We start from the raw sequence: 21,215 nt of genomic DNA on the forward strand, positions 1-21,215 counted from the left end.
GTTAAGAAAATCTCCTCGTTAATTTGGGACATTACTCGTTTTCGACCCTTTTTTACTAGGAAGGCCATAATGTGGCCGATTTGCATTGAATCTTAGCGTGTGACAATTCGTTGGATTGGTAAACAACATAACTATGACTTCCATGGGATATTTTTGCATTCTCTAAAAATTCAGCCAAAATGGGGGTTAAGAAAATATCCTCGTTAATTTGGGACATTACTCGTTTTCGACCCTTTTTTAGTAGGAAGGCCATAATGTGGCCGATTTGCATTGAATCTAAGCGTGTGACAATTCGTTGGATAGGTAAACAACATAGCTACGACTTCCATGGGATATTTTTGCATTTTTTAAAAATTCAGCCAAAATGGAGGTTAAGAAAATCTCCTCGTTAATTTGGGACATTACTCGTTTTCGACGCTTTTTTACTAGGAAGGCCATAATGTGGCCGATTTGCATTGAATCTTAGCGTGTGACAATTCGTTGGATAGGTAAACAACATAACTATGACTTCCATGGGATATTTTTGCATTCTCTAAAAATTCAGCCAAAATGGGGGTTAAGAAAATATCCTCGTTAATTTGGGACATTACTCGTTTTCGACCCTTTTTTAGTAGGAAGGCCATAATGTGGCCGATTTGCATTGAATCTTAGCGTGTGACAATTCGTTGGATAGGTAAACAACATAACTATGACTTCCATGGGATATTTTTGCATTCTCTAAAAATTCAGCCAAAATGGGGGTTAAGAAAATATCCTCGTTAATTTGGGACATTACTCGTTTTCGACCCTTTTTTAGTAGGAAGGCCATAATGTGGCCGATTTGCATTGAATCTTAGCGTGTGACAATTCGTTGGATAGGTAAACAACATAACTACGACTTCCATGGGATATTTTTGCATTCTCTAAAAATTCAGCCAAAATGGGGGTTAAGAAAATATCCTCGTTAATTTGGGACATTACTCGTTTTCGACCCTTTTTTAGTAGGAAGGCCATAATGTAGCCGATTTGCATTGAATCTTAGCGTGTGACAATTCGTTGGATAGGTAAACAACATAACTACGACTTCCATGGGATATTTTTGCATTCTCTAAAAATTCAGCCAAAATGGAGGTTAAGAAAATCCCCTCGTTAATTTAGGACATTACTCGTTTTCGACCCTTTTTTATAAGGAAGGCCATAAATTGGCCGGTTTGTATTGAATCTTAGCATGGGACAATTTGTTGGATAGGTAAACAACATAGCTACGACTTCCATGGGATTTTTTTGCATTCTCTAAAAATTCAGCCAAAATGGAGGTTAAGAAAATCTCCTCGTTAATTTGGGACATTACTCATTTTCGACCCTTCTTTACTAGGAAGGCCATAATGTGGCATATTTGCATTGAATCTTAGCGTGTGACAATTCGTTGGATAGGTAAACAACATAACTACGACTTCCATGGAATATTTTTGCATTCTCTAAAAATTTGGCCAAAATGGAGGTTAAGAAAATCTCCTCGTTAATTTAGGACATTACTCGTTTGCGACCTATTTTTACTAGGAAGGCCATAAAGTGGCCGATTTGTATTGAATCTTAGTATGTGACAATTCGTTGGATAGGTAAACAACATAACTACGACTTCCATGGGATATTTTTGCATTCTCTAAAAATTCAGCCAAAATGGAGGTTAAGAAAATCCCCTCGTTAATTTAGGACATTACTCGTTTTCGACCCTTTTTTATAAGGAAGGCCATAAAGTGGCCGGTTTGTATTGAATCTTAGTATGGGACAATTCGTTGGATAGGTAAACAACATAGCTACGACTTCCATGGGATATTTTTGCATTTTTTAAAAATTCAGCCAAAATGGAGGTTAAGAAAATCTCCTCGTTAATTTGGGACATTACTCGTTTTCGACGCTTTTTTACTAGGAAGGCCATAATGTGGCCGATTTGCATTGAATCTTAGCGTGTGACAATTCGTTGGATAGGTAAACAACATAACTATGACTTCCATGGGATATTTTTGCATTCTCTAAAAATTCAGCCAAAATGGGGGTTAAGAAAATATCCTCGTTAATTTGGGACATTACTCGTTTTCGACCCTTTTTTAGTAGGAAGGCCATAATGTGGCCGATTTGCATTGAATCTTAGCGTGTGACAATTCGTTGGATAGGTAAACAACATAACTACGACTTCCATGGGATATTTTTGCATTCTCTAAAAATTCAGCCAAAATGGGGGTTAAGAAAATATCCTCGTTAATTTGGGACATTACTCGTTTTCGACCCTTTTTTATAAGGAAGGCCATAAAGTGGCCGGTTTGTACTGAATCTTAGCATGGGACAATTCGTTGGATAGGTAAACAACATAGCTACGACTTCCACGGGATATTTTTGCATTTTTTAAAAATTCAGCCAAAATGGAGGTTAAGAAAATCTCCTCGTTAATTTGGGACATTACTCGTTTTCGACCCTTTTTTACTAGGAAGGCCATAATGTGGCCGATTTGCATTGAATCTTAGCGTGTGACAATTCGTTGGATTGGTAAACAACATAACTATGACTTCCATGGGATATTTTTGCATTCTCTAAAAATTCAGCCAAAATGGGGGTTAAGAAAATATCCTCGTTAATTTGGGACATTACTCGTTTTCGACCCTTTTTTAGTAGGAAGGCCATAATGTGGCCGATTTGCATTGAATCTAAGCGTGTGACAATTCGTTGGATAGGTAAACAACATAACTACGACTTCCACGGGATATTTTTGCATTCTCTAAAAATTCAGCCAAAATGGAGGTTAAGAAAATCCCCTCGTTAATTTAGGACATTACTCATTTTCGACCCTTTTTTATAAGGAAGGCCATAAAGTGGCCGGTTTGTAATGAATATTAGCATGGGACAATTCGTTGGATAGGTAAACAACATAGCTACGACTTCCATGGGATATTTTTGCATTTTTTAAAAATTCAGCCAAAATGGAGGTTAAGAAAATCTCCTCGTTAATTTGGGACATTACTCGTTTTCGACCCTTTTTTACTAGGAAGGCCATAATGTGGCCGATTTGCATTGAATCTTAGCGTGTGACAATTCGTTGGATAGGTAAACAACATAACTATGACTTCCATGGGATATTTTTGCATTCTCTAAAAATTCAGCCAAAATGGGGGTTAAGAAAATATCCTCGTTAATTTGGGACATTACTCGTTTTCGACCCTTTTTTAGTAGGAAGGCCATAATGTGGCCGATTTGCATTGAATCTTAGCGTGTGACAATTCGTTGGATAGGTAAACAACATAACTACGACTTCCATGGGATATTTTTGCATTCTCTAAAAATTCAGCCAAAATGGGGGTTAAGAAAATATCCTCGTTAATTTGGGACATTACTCGTTTTCGACCCTTTTTTAGTAGGAAGGCCATAATGTAGCCGATTTGCATTGAATCTTAGCGTGTGACAATTCGTTGGATAGGTAAACAACATAACTACGACTTCCATGGGATATTTTTGCATTCTCTAAAAATTCAGCCAAAATGGAGGTTAAGAAAATCCCCTAGTTAATTTAGGACATTACTCATTTTCAACCCTTTTTTATAAGGAAGGCCATAAAGTGGCCGGTTTGTATTGAATCTTAGCATGGGACAATTTGTTGGATAGGTAAACAACATAGCTACGACTTCCATGGGATTTTTTTGCATTCTCTAAAAATTCAGCCAAAATGGAGGTTAAGAAAATCTCCTCGTTAATTTGGGACATTACTCGTTTTCGACCCTTCTTTACTAGGAAGGCCATAATGTGGCATATTTGCATTGAATCTTAGCGTGTGACAATTCGTTGGATAGGTAAACAACATAACTACGACTTCCATGGAATATTTTTGCATTCTCTAAAAATTTGGCCAAAATGGAGGTTAAGAAAATCTCCTCGTTAATTTAGGACATCACTCGTTTGCGACCTATTTTTACTAGGAAGGCCATAAAGTGGCCGATTTGTATTGAATCTTAGCATGTGACAATACGTTGGATAGGTAAACAACATAGCTACGACTTCCATGGGATATTTTTGCATTTTTTAAAAATTCAGCCAAAATGGAGGTTAAGAAAATCTCCTCGTTAATTTGGGACATTACTCGTTTTCGACGCTTTTTTACTAGGAAGGCCATAATGTGGCCGATTTGCATTGAATCTTAGCGTGTGACAATTCGTTGGATAGGTAAACAACATAACTATGACTTCCATGGGATATTTTTGCATTCTCTAAAAATTCAGCCAAAATGGGGGTTAAGAAAATATCCTCGTTAATTTGGGACATTACTCGTTTTCGACCCTTTTTTAGTAGGAAGGCCATAATGTGGCCGATTTGCATTGAATCTTAGCGTGTGACAATTCGTTGGATAGGTAAACAACATAACTACGACTTCCATGGGATATTTTTGCATTCTCTAAAAATTCAACCAAAATGGGGGTTAAGAAAATATCCTCGTTAATTTGGGACATTACTCGTTTTCGACCCTTTTTTATAAGGAAGGCCATAAAGTGGCCGGTTTGTATTGAATCTTAGCATGGGACAATTCGTTGGATAGGTAAACAACATAGCTACGACTTCCATGGGATATTTTTGCATTTTTTAAAAATTCAGCCAAAATGGAGGTTAAGAAAATCTCCTCGTTAATTTGGGACATTACTCGTTTTCGACCCTTTTTTACTAGGAAGGCCATAATGTGGCCGATTTGCATTGAATCTTAGCGTGTGACAATTCGTTGGATTGGTAAACAACATAACTATGACTTCCATGGGATATTTTTGCATTCTCTAAAAATTCAGCCAAAATGGGGGTTAAGAAAATATCCTCGTTAATTTGGGACATTACTCGTTTTCGACCCTTTTTTAGTAGGAACGCCATAATGTGGCCGATTTGCATTGAATCTAAGCGTGTGACAATTCGTTGGATAGGTAAACAACATAGCTACGACTTCCATGGGATATTTTTGCATTTTTTAAAAATTCAGCCAAAATGGAGGTTAAGAAAATCTCCTCGTTAATTTGGGACATTACTCGTTTTCGACGCTTTTTTACTAGGAAGGCCATAATGTGGCCGATTTGCATTGAATCTTAGCGTGTGACAATTCGTTGGATAGGTAAACAACATAACTATGACTTCCATGGGATATTTTTGCATTCTCTAAAAATTCAGCCAAAATGGGGGTTAAGAAAATATCCTCGTTAATTTGGGACATTACTCGTTTTCGACCCTTTTTTAGTAGGAAGGCCATAATGTGGCCGATTTGCATTGAATCTTAGCGTGTGACAATTCGTTGGATAGGTAAACAACATAACTATGACTTCCATGGGATATTTTTGCATTCTCTAAAAATTCAGCCAAAATGGGGGTTAAGAAAATATCCTCGTTAATTTGGGACATTACTCGTTTTCGACCCTTTTTTAGTAGGAAGGCCATAATGTGGCCGATTTGCATTGAATCTTAGCGTGTGACAATTCGTTGGATAGGTAAACAACATAACTACGACTTCCATGGGATATTTTTGCATTCTCTAAAAATTCAGCCAAAATGGGGGTTAAGAAAATATCCTCGTTAATTTGGGACATTACTCGTTTTCGACCCTTTTTTAGTAGGAAGGCCATAATGTAGCCGATTTGCATTGAATCTTAGCGTGTGACAATTCGTTGGATAGGTAAACAACATAACTACGACTTCCATGGGATATTTTTGCATTCTCTAAAAATTCAGCCAAAATGGAGGTTAAGAAAATCCCCTCGTTAATTTAGGACATTACTCGTTTTCGACCCTTTTTTATAAGGAAGGCCATAAAGTGGCCGGTTTGTATTGAATCTTAGCATGGGACAATTTGTTGGATAGGTAAACAACATAGCTACGACTTCCATGGGATTTTTTTGCATTCTCTAAAAATTCAGCCAAAATGGAGGTTAAGAAAATCTCCTCGTTAATTTGGGACATTACTCATTTTCGACCCTTCTTTACTAGGAAGGCCATAATGTGGCATATTTGCATTGAATCTTAGCGTGTGACAATTCGTTGGATAGGTAAACAACATAACTACGACTTCCATGGAATATTTTTGCATTCTCTAAAAATTTGGCCAAAATGGAGGTTAAGAAAATCTCCTCGTTAATTTAGGACATTACTCGTTTGCGACCTATTTTTACTAGGAAGGCCATAAAGTGGCCGATTTGTATTGAATCTTAGCATGTGACAATTCGTTGGATAGGTAAACAACATAACTACGACTTCCATGGGATATTTTTGCATTCTCTAAAAATTCAGCCAAAATGGAGGTTAAGAAAATCCCCTCGTTAATTTAGGACATTACTCGTTTTCGACCCTTTTTTAGTAGGAAGGCCATAATGTGGCCGATTTGCATTGAATCTAAGCGTGTGACAATTCGTTGGATAGGTAAACAACATAACTACGACTTCCATGGGATATTTTTGCATTCTCTAAAAATTCAGCCAAAATGGAGGTTAAGAAAATCCCCTCGTTAATTTAGGACATTACTCGTTTTCGACCCTTTTTTATAAGGAAGGCCATAAAGTGGCCGGTTTGTATTGAATCTTAGCATGGGACAATTTGTTGGATAGGTAAACAACATAGCTACGACTTCCATGGGATTTTTTTGCATTCTCTAAAAATTCAGCCAAAATGGAGGTTAAGAAAATCTCCTCGTTAATTTGGGACATTACTCATTTTCGACCCTTCTTTACTAGGAAGGCCATAATGTGGCATATTTGCATTGAATCTTAGCGTGTGACAATTCGTTGGATAGGTAAACAACATAACTACGACTTCCATGGAATATTTTTGCATTCTCTAAAAATTTGGCCAAAATGGAGGTTAAGAAAATCTCCTCGTTAATTTAGGACATTACTCGTTTGCGACCTATTTTTACTAGGAAGGCCATAAAGTGGCCGGTTTGTATTGAATCTTAGTATGGGACAATTTGTTGGATAGGTAAACAACATAGCTACGACTTCCATGGGATTTTTTTGCATTCTCTAAAAATTCAGCCAAAATGGAGGTTAAGAAAATCTCCTCGTTAATTTGGGACATTACTCATTTTCGACCCTTCTTTACTAGGAAGGCCATAATGTGGCATATTTGCATTGAATCTTAGCGTGTGACAATTCGTTGGATAGGTAAACAACATAACTACAACTTCCATGGAATATTTTTGCATTCTCTAAAAATTTGGCCAAAATGGAGGTTAAGAAAATCTCCTCGTTAATTTAGGACATTACTCGTTTGCGACCTATTTTTACTAGGAAGGCCATAAAGTGGCCGGTTTGTATTGAATCTTAGTATGGGACAATTCGTTGGATAGGTAAACAACATAGCTACGACTTCCATGGGATATTTTTGCATTTTTTAAAAATTCAGCCAAAATGGAGGTTAAGAAAATCTCCTCGTTAATTTGGGACATTACTCGTTTTCGACCCTTTTTTACTAGGAAGGCCATAATGTGGCCGATTTGCATTGAATCTTAGCGTGTGACAATTCGTTGGATAGGTAAACAACATAACTATGACTTCCATGGGATATTTTTGCATTCTCTAAAAATTCAGCCAAAATGGGGGTTAAGAAAATATCCTCGTTAATTTGGGACATTACTCGTTTTCGACCCTTTTTTAGTAGGAAGGCCATAATGTGGCCGATTTGCATTGAATCTTAGCGTGTGACAATTCGTTGGATAGGTAAACAACATAACTACGACTTCCATGGGATATTTTTGCATTCTCTAAAAATTCAGCCAAAATGGGGGTTAAGAAAATATCCTCGTTAATTTGGGACATTACTCGTTTTCGACCCTTTTTTATAAGGAAGGCCATAAAGTGGCCGGTTTGTACTGAATCTTAGCATGGGACAATTCGTTGGATAGGTAAACAACATAGCTACGACTTCCACGGGATATTTTTGCATTTTTTAAAAATTCAGCCAAAATGGAGGTTAAGAAAATCTCCTCGTTAATTTGGGACATTACTCGTTTTCGACCCTTTTTTACTAGGAAGGCCATAATGTGGCCGATTTGCATTGAATCTTAGCGTGTGACAATTCGTTGGATTGGTAAACAACATAACTATGACTTCCATGGGATATTTTTGCATTCTCTAAAAATTCAGCCAAAATGGGGGTTAAGAAAATATCCTCGTTAATTTGGGACATTACTCGTTTTCGACCCTTTTTTAGTAGGAAGGCCATAATGTGGCCGATTTGCATTGAATCTAAGCGTGTGACAATTCGTTGGATAGGTAAACAACATAACTACGACTTCCACGGGATATTTTTGCATTCTCTAAAAATTCAGCCAAAATGGAGGTTAAGAAAATCCCCTCGTTAATTTAGGACATTACTCATTTTCGACCCTTTTTTATAAGGAAGGCCATAAAGTGGCCGGTTTGTAATGAATATTAGCATGGGACAATTCGTTGGATAGGTAAACAACATAGCTACGACTTCCATGGGATATTTTTGCATTTTTTAAAAATTCAGCCAAAATGGAGGTTAAGAAAATCTCCTCGTTAATTTGGGACATTACTCGTTTTCGACCCTTTTTTACTAGGAAGGCCATAATGTGGCCGATTTGCATTGAATCTTAGCGTGTGACAATTCGTTGGATAGGTAAACAACATAACTATGACTTCCATGGGATATTTTTGCATTCTCTAAAAATTCAGCCAAAATGGGGGTTAAGAAAATATCCTCGTTAATTTGGGACATTACTCGTTTTCGACCCTTTTTTAGTAGGAAGGCCATAATGTGGCCGATTTGCATTGAATCTTAGCGTGTGACAATTCGTTGGATAGGTAAACAACATAACTACGACTTCCATGGGATATTTTTGCATTCTCTAAAAATTCAGCCAAAATGGGGGTTAAGAAAATATCCTCGTTAATTTGGGACATTACTCGTTTTCGACCCTTTTTTAGTAGGAAGGCCATAATGTAGCCGATTTGCATTGAATCTTAGCGTGTGACAATTCGTTGGATAGGTAAACAACATAACTACGACTTCCATGGGATATTTTTGCATTCTCTAAAAATTCAGCCAAAATGGAGGTTAAGAAAATCCCCTAGTTAATTTAGGACATTACTCATTTTCAACCCTTTTTTATAAGGAAGGCCATAAAGTGGCCGGTTTGTATTGAATCTTAGCATGGGACAATTTGTTGGATAGGTAAACAACATAGCTACGACTTCCATGGGATTTTTTTGCATTCTCTAAAAATTCAGCCAAAATGGAGGTTAAGAAAATCTCCTCGTTAATTTGGGACATTACTCGTTTTCGACCCTTCTTTACTAGGAAGGCCATAATGTGGCATATTTGCATTGAATCTTAGCGTGTGACAATTCGTTGGATAGGTAAACAACATAACTACGACTTCCATGGAATATTTTTGCATTCTCTAAAAATTTGGCCAAAATGGAGGTTAAGAAAATCTCCTCGTTAATTTAGGACATCACTCGTTTGCGACCTATTTTTACTAGGAAGGCCATAAAGTGGCCGATTTGTATTGAATCTTAGCATGTGACAATTCGTTGGATAGGTAAACAACATAGCTACGACTTCCATGGGATATTTTTGCATTTTTTAAAAATTCAGCCAAAATGGAGGTTAAGAAAATCTCCTCGTTAATTTGGGACATTACTCGTTTTCGACGCTTTTTTACTAGGAAGGCCATAATGTGGCCGATTTGCATTGAATCTTAGCGTGTGACAATTCGTTGGATAGGTAAACAACATAACTATGACTTCCATGGGATATTTTTGCATTCTCTAAAAATTCAGCCAAAATGGGGGTTAAGAAAATATCCTCGTTAATTTGGGACATTACTCGTTTTCGACCCTTTTTTAGTAGGAAGGCCATAATGTGGCCGATTTGCATTGAATCTTAGCGTGTGACAATTCGTTGGATAGGTAAACAACATAACTACGACTTCCATGGGATATTTTTGCATTCTCTAAAAATTCAACCAAAATGGGGGTTAAGAAAATATCCTCGTTAATTTGGGACATTACTCGTTTTCGACCCTTTTTTATAAGGAAGGCCATAAAGTGGCCGGTTTGTATTGAATCTTAGCATGGGACAATTCGTTGGATAGGTAAACAACATAGCTACGACTTCCATGGGATATTTTTGCATTTTTTAAAAATTCAGCCAAAATGGAGGTTAAGAAAATCTCCTCGTTAATTTGGGACATTACTCGTTTTCGACCCTTTTTTACTAGGAAGGCCATAATGTGGCCGATTTGCATTGAATCTTAGCGTGTGACAATTCGTTGGATTGGTAAACAACATAACTATGACTTCCATGGGATATTTTTGCATTCTCTAAAAATTCAGCCAAAATGGGGGTTAAGAAAATATCCTCGTTAATTTGGGACATTACTCGTTTTCGACCCTTTTTTAGTAGGAAGGCCATAATGTGGCCGATTTGCATTGAATCTAAGCGTGTGACAATTCGTTGGATAGGTAAACAACATAACTACGACTTCCACGGGATAATTTTGCATTCTCTAAAAATTCAGCCAAAATGGAGGTTAAGAAAATCCCCTCGTTAATTTAGGACATTACTCATTTTCGACCCTTTTTTATAAGGAAGGCCATAAAGTGGCCGGTTTGTAATGAATCTTAGCATGGGACAATTCGTTGGATAGGTAAACAACATAGCTACGACTTCCATGGGATATTTTTGCATTTTTTAAAAATTCAGCCAAAATGGAGGTTAAGAAAATCTCCTCGTTAATTTGGGACATTACTCGTTTTCGACCCTTTTTTACTAGGAAGGCCATAATGTGGCCGATTTGCATTGAATCTTAGCGTGTGACAATTCGTTGGATAGGTAAACAACATAACTATGACTTCCATGGGATATTTTTGCATTCTCTAAAAATTCAGCCAAAATGGGGGTTAAGAAAATATCCTCGTTAATTTGGGACATTACTCGTTTTCGACCCTTTTTTAGTAGGAAGGCCATAATGTGGCCGATTTGCATTGAATCTTAGCGTGTGACAATTCGTTGGATAGGTAAACAACATAACTACGACTTCCATGGGATATTTTTGCATTCTCTAAAAATTCAGCCAAAATGGGGGTTAAGAAAATATCCTCGTTAATTTGGGACATTACTCGTTTTCGACCCTTTTTTAGTAGGAAGGCCATAATGTAGCCGATTTGCATTGAATCTTAGCGTGTGACAATTCGTTGGATAGGTAAACAACATAACTACGACTTCCATGGGATATTTTTGCATTCTCTAAAAATTCAGCCAAAATGGAGGTTAAGAAAATCCCCTAGTTAATTTAGGACATTACTCATTTTCAACCCTTTTTTATAAGGAAGGCCATAAAGTGGCCGGTTTGTATTGAATCTTAGCATGGGACAATTTGTTGGATAGGTAAACAACATAGCTACGACTTCCATGGGATTTTTTTGCATTCTCTAAAAATTCAGCCAAAATGGAGGTTAAGAAAATATCCTCGTTAATTTGGGACATTACTCGTTTTCGACCCTTTTTTAGTAGGAAGGCCATAATGTAGCCGATTTGCATTGAATCTTAGCGTGTGACAATTCGTTGGATAGGTAAACAACATAACTACGACTTCCATGGAATATTTTTGCATTCTCTAAAAATTTGGCCAAAATGGAGGTTAAGAAAATCTCCTCGTTAATTTAGGACATCACTCGTTTGCGACCTATTTTTACTAGGAAGGCCATAAAGTGGCCGATTTGTATTGAATCTTAGCATGTGACAATTCGTTGGATAGGTAAACAACATAGCTACGACTTCCATGGGATATTTTTGCATTTTTTAAAAATTCAGCCAAAATGGAGGTTAAGAAAATCTCCTCGTTAATTTGGGACATTACTCGTTTTCGACCCTTTTTTAATAGGAAGGCCATAATGTGGCCGATTTGCATTGAATCTTAGCGTGTGACAATTCGTTGGATAGGTAAACAACATAACTATGACTTCCATGGGATATTTTTGCATTCTCTAAAAATTCAGCCAAAATGGGGGTTAAGAAAATATCCTCGTTAATTTGGGACATTACTTGTTTTCGACCCTTTTTTAGTAGGAAGGCCATAATGTGGCCGATTTGCATTGAATCTTAGCGTGTGACAATTCGTTGGATAGGTAAACAACATAACTACGACTTCCATGGGATATTTTTGCATTCTCTAAAAATTCAGCCAAAATGGGGGTTAAGAAAATATCCTCGTTAATTTGGGACATTACTCGTTTTCGACCCTTTTTTATAAGGAAGGCCATAAAGTGGCCGGTTTGTATTGAATCTTAGCATGGGACAATTCGTTGGATAGGTAAACAACATAGCTACGACTTCCATGGGATATTTTTGCATTTTTTAAAAATTCAGCCAAAATGGAGGTTAAGAAAATCTCCTCGTTAATTTGGGACATTACTCGTTTTCGACCCTTTTTTACTAGGAAGGCCATAATGTGGCCGATTTGCATTGAATCTTAGCGTGTGACAATTCGTTGGATAGGTAAACAACATAACTATGACTTCCATGGGATATTTTTGCATTCTCTAAAAATTCAGCCAAAATGGGGGTTAAGAAAATATCCTCGTTAATTTGGGACATTACTCGTTTTCGACCCTTTTTTAGTAGGAAGGCCATAATGTGGCCGATTTGCATTGAATCTAAGCGTGTGACAATTCGTTGGATAGGTAAACAACATAACTACGACTTCCACGGGATAATTTTGCATTCTCTAAAAATTCAGCCAAAATGGAGGTTAAGAAAATCCCCTCGTTAATTTAGGACATTACTCATTTTCGACCCTTTTTTATAAGGAAGGCCATAAAGTGGCCGGTTTGTAATGAATCTTAGCATGGGACAATTCGTTGGATAGGTAAACAACATAGCTACGACTTCCATGGGATATTTTTGCATTTTTTAAAAATTCAGCCAAAATGGAGGTTAAGAAAATCTCCTCGTTAATTTGGGACATTACTCGTTTTCGACCCTTTTTTACTAGGAAGGCCATAATGTGGCCGATTTGCATTGAATCTTAGCGTGTGACAATTCGTTGGATAGGTAAACAACATAACTATGACTTCCATGGGATATTTTTGCATTCTCTAAAAATTCAGCCAAAATGGGGGTTAAGAAAATATCCTCGTTAATTTGGGACATTACTCGTTTTCGACCCTTTTTTAGTAGGAAGGCCATAATGTGGCCGATTTGCATTGAATCTTAGCGTGTGACAATTCGTTGGATAGGTAAACAACATAACTACGACTTCCATGGGATATTTTTGCATTCTCTAAAAATTCAGCCAAAATGGGGGTTAAGAAAATATCCTCGTTAATTTGGGACATTACTCGTTTTCGACCCTTTTTTAGTAGGAAGGCCATAATGTAGCCGATTTGCATTGAATCTTAGCGTGTGACAATTCGTTGGATAGGTAAACAACATAACTACGACTTCCATGGGATATTTTTGCATTCTCTAAAAATTCAGCCAAAATGGAGGTTAAGAAAATCCTCTAGTTAATTTAGGACATTACTCATTTTCAACCCTTTTTTATAAGGAAGGCCATAAAGTGGCCGGTTTGTATTGAATCTTAGCATGGGACAATTTGTTGGATAGGTAAACAACATAGCTACGACTTCCATGGGATTTTTTTGCATTCTCTAAAAATTCAGCCAAAATGGAGGTTAAGAAAATCTCCTCGTTAATTTGGGACATTACTCGTTTTCGACCCTTCTTTACTAGGAAGGCCATAATGTGGCATATTTGCATTGAATCTTAGCGTGTGACAATTCGTTGGATAGGTAAACAACATAACTACGACTTCCATGGAATATTTTTGCATTCTCTAAAAATTTGGCCAAAATGGAGGTTAAGAAAATCTCCTCGTTAATTTAGGACATCACTCGTTTGCGACCTATTTTTACTAGGAAGGCCATAAAGTGGCCGATTTGTATTGAATCTTAGCATGTGACAATTCGTTGGATAGGTAAACAACATATCTACGACTTCCATGGGATATTTTTGCATTCTCTAAAAATTCAGCCAAAATGGAGGTTAAGAAAATCCCCTCGTTAATTTAGGACATTACTCGTTTTCGACCCTTCTTTATAAGGAAGGCCATAAAGTGGCCGGTTTGTATTGAATCTTAGCATGGGACAATTCGTTGGATAGGTAAACAACATAGCTACGACTTCCATGGGATATTTTTGCATTTTTTAAAAATTCAGCCAAAATGGAGGTTAAGAAAATCTCCTCGTTAATTTGGGACATTACTCGTTTTCGACGCTTTTTTACTAGGAAGGCCATAATGTGGCCGATTTGCATTGAATCTTAGCGTGTGACAATTCGTTGGATAGGTAAACAACATAACTATGACTTCCATGGGATATTTTTGCATTCTCTAAAAATTCAGCCAAAATGGGGGTTAAGAAAATATCCTCGTTAATTTGGGACATTACTCGTTTTCGACCCTTTTTTAGTAGGAAGGCCATAATGTGGCCGATTTGCATTGAATCTTAGCGTGTGACAATTCGTTGGATAGGTAAACAACATAACTACGACTTCCATGGGATATTTTTGCATTCTCTAAAAATTCAGCCAAAATGGGGGTTAAGAAAATATCCTCGTTAATTTGGGACATTACTCGTTTTCGACCCTTTTTTATAAGGAAGGCCATAAAGTGGCCGGTTTGTATTGAATCTTAGCATGGGACAATTCGTTGGATAGGTAAACAACATAGCTACGACTTCCATGGGATATTTTTGCATTTTTTAAAAATTCAGCCAAAATGGAGGTTAAGAAAATCTCCTCGTTAATTTGGGACATTACTCGTTTTCGACCCTTTTTTACTAGGAAGGCCATAATGTGGCCGATTTGCATTGAATCTTAGCGTGTGACAATTCGTTGGATTGGTAAACAACATAACTATGACTTCCATGGGATATTTTTGCATTCTCTAAAAATTCAGCCAAAATGGGGGTTAAGAAAATATCCTCGTTAATTTGGGACATTACTCGTTTGCGACCCTTTTTTAGTAGGAAAGCCATAATGTGGCCGATTTGCATTGAATCTAAGCGTGTGACAATTCGTTGGATAGGTAAACAACATAACTACGACTTCCATGGGATATTTTTGCATTCTCTAAAAATTCAGCCAAAATGGAGGTTAAGAAAATCCCCTCGTTAATTTAGGACATTACTCGTTTTCGACCCTTTTTTATAAGGAAGGCCATAAAGTGGTCGGTTTGTATTGAATCTTAGCATGGGACAATTCGTTGGATAGGTAAACAACATAGCTACGACTTCCATGTGATATTTTTGCATTTTTTAAAAATTCAGCCAAAATGGAGGTTAAGAAAATCTCCTCGTTAATTTGGGACATTACTCGTTTTCGACCCTTTTTTACTAGGAAGGCCATAATGTGGCCGATTTGCATTGAATCTTAGCGTGTGACAATTCGTTGGATAGGTAAACAACATAACTATGACTTCCATGGGATATTTTTGCATTCTCTAAAAATTCAGCCAAAATGGGGATTAAGAAAATATCCTCGTTAATTTGGGACATTACTCGTTTTCGACCCTTTTTTAGTAGGAAGGCCATAATGTGGCCGATTTGCATTGAATCTTAGCGTGTGACAATTCGTTGGATAGGTAAAAAACATAACTACGACTTCCATGGGATATTTTTGCATTCTCTAAAAATTCAGCCAAAATGGGGGTTAAGAAAATATCCTCGTTAATTTGGGACATTACTCGTTTTCGACCCTTTTTTAGTAGGAAGGCCATAATGTGGCCGATTTGCATTGAATCTTAGCGTGTGACAATTCGTTGGATAGGTAAACAACATAACTACGACTTCCATGGGATATTTTTGCATTCTCTAAAAATTCAGCCAAAATGGAGGTTAAGAAAATCCCCTCGTTAATTTAGGACATTACTCGTTTTCGACCCTTTTTTAGTAGGAAGGCCATAATGTGGCCGATTTGCATTGAATCTTAGCGTGTGACAATTCGTTGGATAGGTAAACAACATAACTACGACTTCCATGGGATATTTTTGCATTCTCTAAAAATTCAGCCAAAATGGAGGTTAAGAAAATCTCCTCGTTAATTTGGGACATTACTCGTTTTCGACCCTTTTTTAGTAGGAAGGCCATAATGTGGCCGATTTGCATTGAATCTTAGCGTGTGACAATTCGTTGGATAAGTAAACAACATAGCTACGACTTCCATGGGATATTTTTGCATTCTCTAAAAATTCAGCCAAAATGGGGGTTAAGAAAATATCCTCGTTATTTTGGGACATTACTCGTTTTCGACCCTTTTTTAGTAGGAAGGCCATAATGTGGCCGATTTGCGTTGAATCTTAGCGTGTGACAATTCGTTGGATAGGTAAACAACATAACTATGACTTCCAAGGGATATTTTTGCATTCTCTAAAAATTCAGCCAAAATGGGGGTTAAGAAAATATCCTCGTTAATTTTTGACATTACTCGTTTTCGACCCTTTTTTAGTAGGAAGGCCATAATGTGACCGATTTGCATTGAATCTTAGCGTGTGACAATTCGTTGGATAGGTAAACAACATAACTATGACTTCCATGGGATATTTTTGCATTCTCTAAAAATTCAGCCAAAATGGGGGTTAAGAAAATATCCTCGTTAATTTGGGACATTACTCGTTTTCGACCCTTTTTTAGTAGGAAGGCCATAATGTGGCCGATTTGCATTGAATCTTAGCGTGTGACAATTCGTTGGATAGGTAAACAACATAACTACGACTTCCATGGGATATTTTTGCATTCTCTAAAAATTCAGCCAAAATGGAGGTTAAGAAAATCCCCTCGTTAATTTAGGACATTACTCGTTTTCGACCCTTTTTTATAAGGAAGGCCATAAAGTGGCCGGTTTGTATTGAATCTTAGCATGGGACAATTCGTTGGATAGGTAAACAACATAGCTACGACTTCCATGGGATATTTTTGCATTTTTTAAAAATTCAGCCAAAATGGAGGTTAAGAAAATCTCCTCGTTAATTTGGGACATTACTCGTTTTCGACCCATTTTTACTAGGAAGGCCATAATGTGGCCGATTTGCATTGAATCTTAGCGTGTGACAATTCGTTGGATAGGTAAACAACATAACTATGACTTCCATGGGATATTTTTGCATTCTCTAAAAATTCAGCCAAAATGGGGGTTAAGAAAATATCCTTGTTAATTTGGGACATTACTCGTTTTCGACCCTTTTTTAGTAGGAAGGCCATAATGTGGCCGATTTGCATTGAATCTTAGCGTGTGACAATTCGTTGGATAGGTAAACAACATAACTACGACTTCCATGGGATATTTTTGCATTCTCTAAAAATTCAGCCAAAATGGAGGTTAAGAAAATCCCCTCGTTAATTTAGGACATTACTCGTTTTCGACCCTTTTTTATAAGGAAGGCCATAAAGTGGCCGGTTTGTATTGAATCTTAGCATGGGACAATTTGTTGGATAGGTAAACAACATAGCTACGACTTCCATGGGATATTTTTGCATTTTTTAAAAATTCAGCCAAAATGGAGGTTAAGAAAATCTCCTCGTTAATTTGGGACATTACTCGTTTTCGACCCTTTTTTACTAGGAAGGCCATAATGTGGCCGATTTGCATTGAATCTTAGCGTGTGACAATTCGTTGGATAGGTAAACAACATAACTATGACTTCCATGGGATATTTTTGCATTCTCTAAAAATTCAGCCAAAATGGGGGTTAAGAAAATATCCTTGTTAATTTGGGACATTACTCGTTTTCGACCCTTTTTTAGTAGGAAGGCCATAATGTGGCCGATTTGCATTGAATCTTAGCGTGTGACAATTCGTTGGATAGGTAAACAACATAACTACGACTTCCATGGGATATTTTTGCATTCTCTAAAAATTCAGCCAAAATGGAGGTTAAGAAAATCCCCTCGTTAATTTAGGACATTACTCGTTTTCGACCCTTTTTTATAAGGAAGGCCATAAAGTGGCCGGTTTGTATTGAATCTTAGCATGGGACAATTTGTTGGATAGGTAAACAACATAGCTACGACTTCCATGGGATATTTTTGCATTTTTTAAAAATTCAGCCAAAATGGAGGTTAAGAAAATCTCCTCGTTAATTTGGGATATTACTCGTTTTCGACCCTTTTTTACTAGGAAGGCCATAATGTGGCCGATTTGCATTGAATCTTAGCGTGTGACAATTCGTTGGACAGGTAAACAACATAACTATGACTTCCATGGGATATTTTTGCATTCTCTAAAAATTCAGCCAAAATGGGGGTTAAGAAAATATCCTCGTTAATTTGGGACATTACTCGTTTTCGACCCTTTTTTAGTAGGAAGGCCATAATGTGGCCGATTTGCATTGAATCTTAGCGTGTGACAATTCGTTGGATAGGTAAACAACATAACTACGACTTCCATGGGATATTTTTGCATTCTCTAAAAATTCAGCCAAAATGGGGGTTAAGAAAATATCCTCGTTAATTTTTGACATTACTCGTTTTCGACCCTTTTTTAGTAGGAAGGCCATAATGTGGCCGATTTGCATTGAATCTTAGCGTGTGACAATTCGTTGGATAGGTAAACAACATAACTACGACTTCCATGGGATATTTTTGCATTCTCTAAAAATTCAGCCAAAATGGAGGTTAAGAAAATCCCCTCGTTAATTTAGGACATTACTCGTTTTCGACCCTTTTTTATAAGGAAGGCCATAAAGTGGCCGGTTTGTATTGAATCTTAGCATGGGACAATTTGTTGGATAGGTAAACAACATAGCTACGACTTCCATGGGATATTTTTGCATTTTTTAAAAATTCAGCCAAAATGGAGGTTAAGAAAATCTCCTCGTTAATTTGGGACATTACTCGTTTTCGACCCTTTTTTACTAGGAAGGCCATAATGTGGCCGATTTGCATTGAATCTTAGCGTGTGACAATTCGTTGGATAGGTAAACAACATAACTACGACTTCCATGGGATATTTTTGCATTCTCTAAAAATTCAGCCAAAATGGAGGTTAAGAAAATCCCCTCGTTAATTTAGGACATTACTCGTTTTCGACCCTTTTTTATAAGGAAGGCCATAAAGTGGCCGGTTTGTATTGAATCTTAGCATGGGACAATTTGTTGGATAGGTAAACAACATAGCTACGACTTCCATGGGATATTTTTGCATTTTTTAAAAATTCAGCCAAAATGGAGGTTAAGAAAATCTCCTCGTTAATTTGGGACATTACTCGTTTTCGACCCTTTTTTACTAGGAAGGCCATAATGTGGCCGATTTGCATTGAATCTTAGCGTGTGACAATTCGTTGGATAGGTAAACAACATAACTATGACTTCCATGGGATATTTTTGCATTCTCTAAAAATTCAGCCAAAATGGGGGTTAAGAAAATATCCTTGTTAATTTGGGACATTACTCGTTTTCGACCCTTTTTTAGTAGGAAGGCCATAATGTGGCCGATTTGCATTGAATCTTAGCGTGTGACAATTCGTTGGATAGGTAAACAACATAACTACGACTTCCATGGGATATTTTTGCATTCTCTAAAAATTCAGCCAAAATGGAGGTTAAGAAAATCCCCTCGTTAATTTAGGACATTACTCGTTTTCGACCCTTTTTTATAAGGAAGGCCATAAAGTGGCCGGTTTGTATTGAATCTTAGCATGGGACAATTTGTTGGATAGGTAAACAACATAGCTACGACTTCCATGGGATATTTTTGCATTTTTTAAAAATTCAGCCAAAATGGAGGTTAAGAAAATCTCCTCGTTAATTTGGGATATTACTCGTTTTCGACCCTTTTTTACTAGGAAGGCCATAATGTGGCCGATTTGCATTGAATCTTAGCGTGTGACAATTCGTTGGACAGGTAAACAACATAACTATGACTTCCATGGGATATTTTTGCATTCTCTAAAAATTCAGCCAAAATGGGGGTTAAGAAAATATCCTCGTTAATTTGGGACATTACTCGTTTTCGACCCTTTTTTAGTAGGAAGGCCATAATGTGGCCGATTTGCATTGAATCTTAGCGTGTGACAATTCGTTGGATAGGTAAACAACATAACTACAACTTCCATGGGATATTTTTGCATTCTCTAAAAATTCAGCCAAAATGGGGGTTAAGAAAATATCCTCGTTAATTTTTGACATTACTCGTTTTCGACCCTTTTTTAGTAGGAAGGCCATAATGTGGCCGATTTGCATTGAATCTTAGCGTGTGACAATTCGTTGGATAGGTAAACAACATAACTACGACTTCCATGGGATATTTTTGCATTCTCTAAAAATTCAGCCAAAATGGAGGTTAAGAAAATCCCCTCGTTAATTTAGGACATTACTCGTTTTCGACCCTTTTTTATAAGGAAGGCCATAAAGTGGCCGGTTTGTATTGAATCTTAGCATGGGACAATTTGTTGGATAGGTAAACAACATAGCTACGACTTCCATGGGATATTTTTGCATTTTTTAAAAATTCAGCCAAAATGGAGGTTAAGAAAATCTCCTCGTTAATTTGGGACATTACTCGTTTTCGACCCTTTTTTACTAGGAAGGCCATAATGTGGCCGATTTGCATTGAATCTTAGCGTGTGACAATTCGTTGGATAGGTAAACAACATAACTATGACTTCCATGGGATATTTTTGCATTCTCTAAAAATTCAGCCAAAATGGGGGTTAAGAAAATATCCTTGTTAATTTGGGACATTACTCGTTTTCGACCCTTTTTTAGTAGGAAGGCCATAATGTGGCCGATTTGCATTGAATCTTAGCGTGTGACAATTCGTTGGATAGGTAAACAACATAACTACGACTTCCATGGGATATTTTTGCATTCTCTAAAAATTCAGCCAAAATGGAGGTTAAGAAAATCCCCTCGTTAATTTAGGACATTACTCGTTTTCGACCCTTTTTTATAAGGAAGGCCATAAAGTGGCCGGTTTGTATTGAATCTTAGCATGGGACAATTTGTTGGATAGGTAAACAACATAGCTACGACTTCCATGGGATATTTTTGCATTTTTTAAAAATTCAGCCAAAATGGAGGTTAAGAAAATCTCCTCGTTAATTTGGGATATTACTCGTTTTCGACCCTTTTTTACTAGGAAGGCCATAATGTGGCCGATTTGCATTGAATCTTAGCGTGTGACAATTCGTTGGACAGGTAAACA

The sequence above is a fragment of the Medicago sativa genome, chromosome 6 (genome assembly GCF_051527215.1).
Source record: "Medicago sativa cultivar Bolivia chromosome 6, Bolivia_mono, whole genome shotgun sequence".
NCBI classification, from domain to species: domain Eukaryota; kingdom Viridiplantae; phylum Streptophyta; class Magnoliopsida; order Fabales; family Fabaceae; genus Medicago; species Medicago sativa.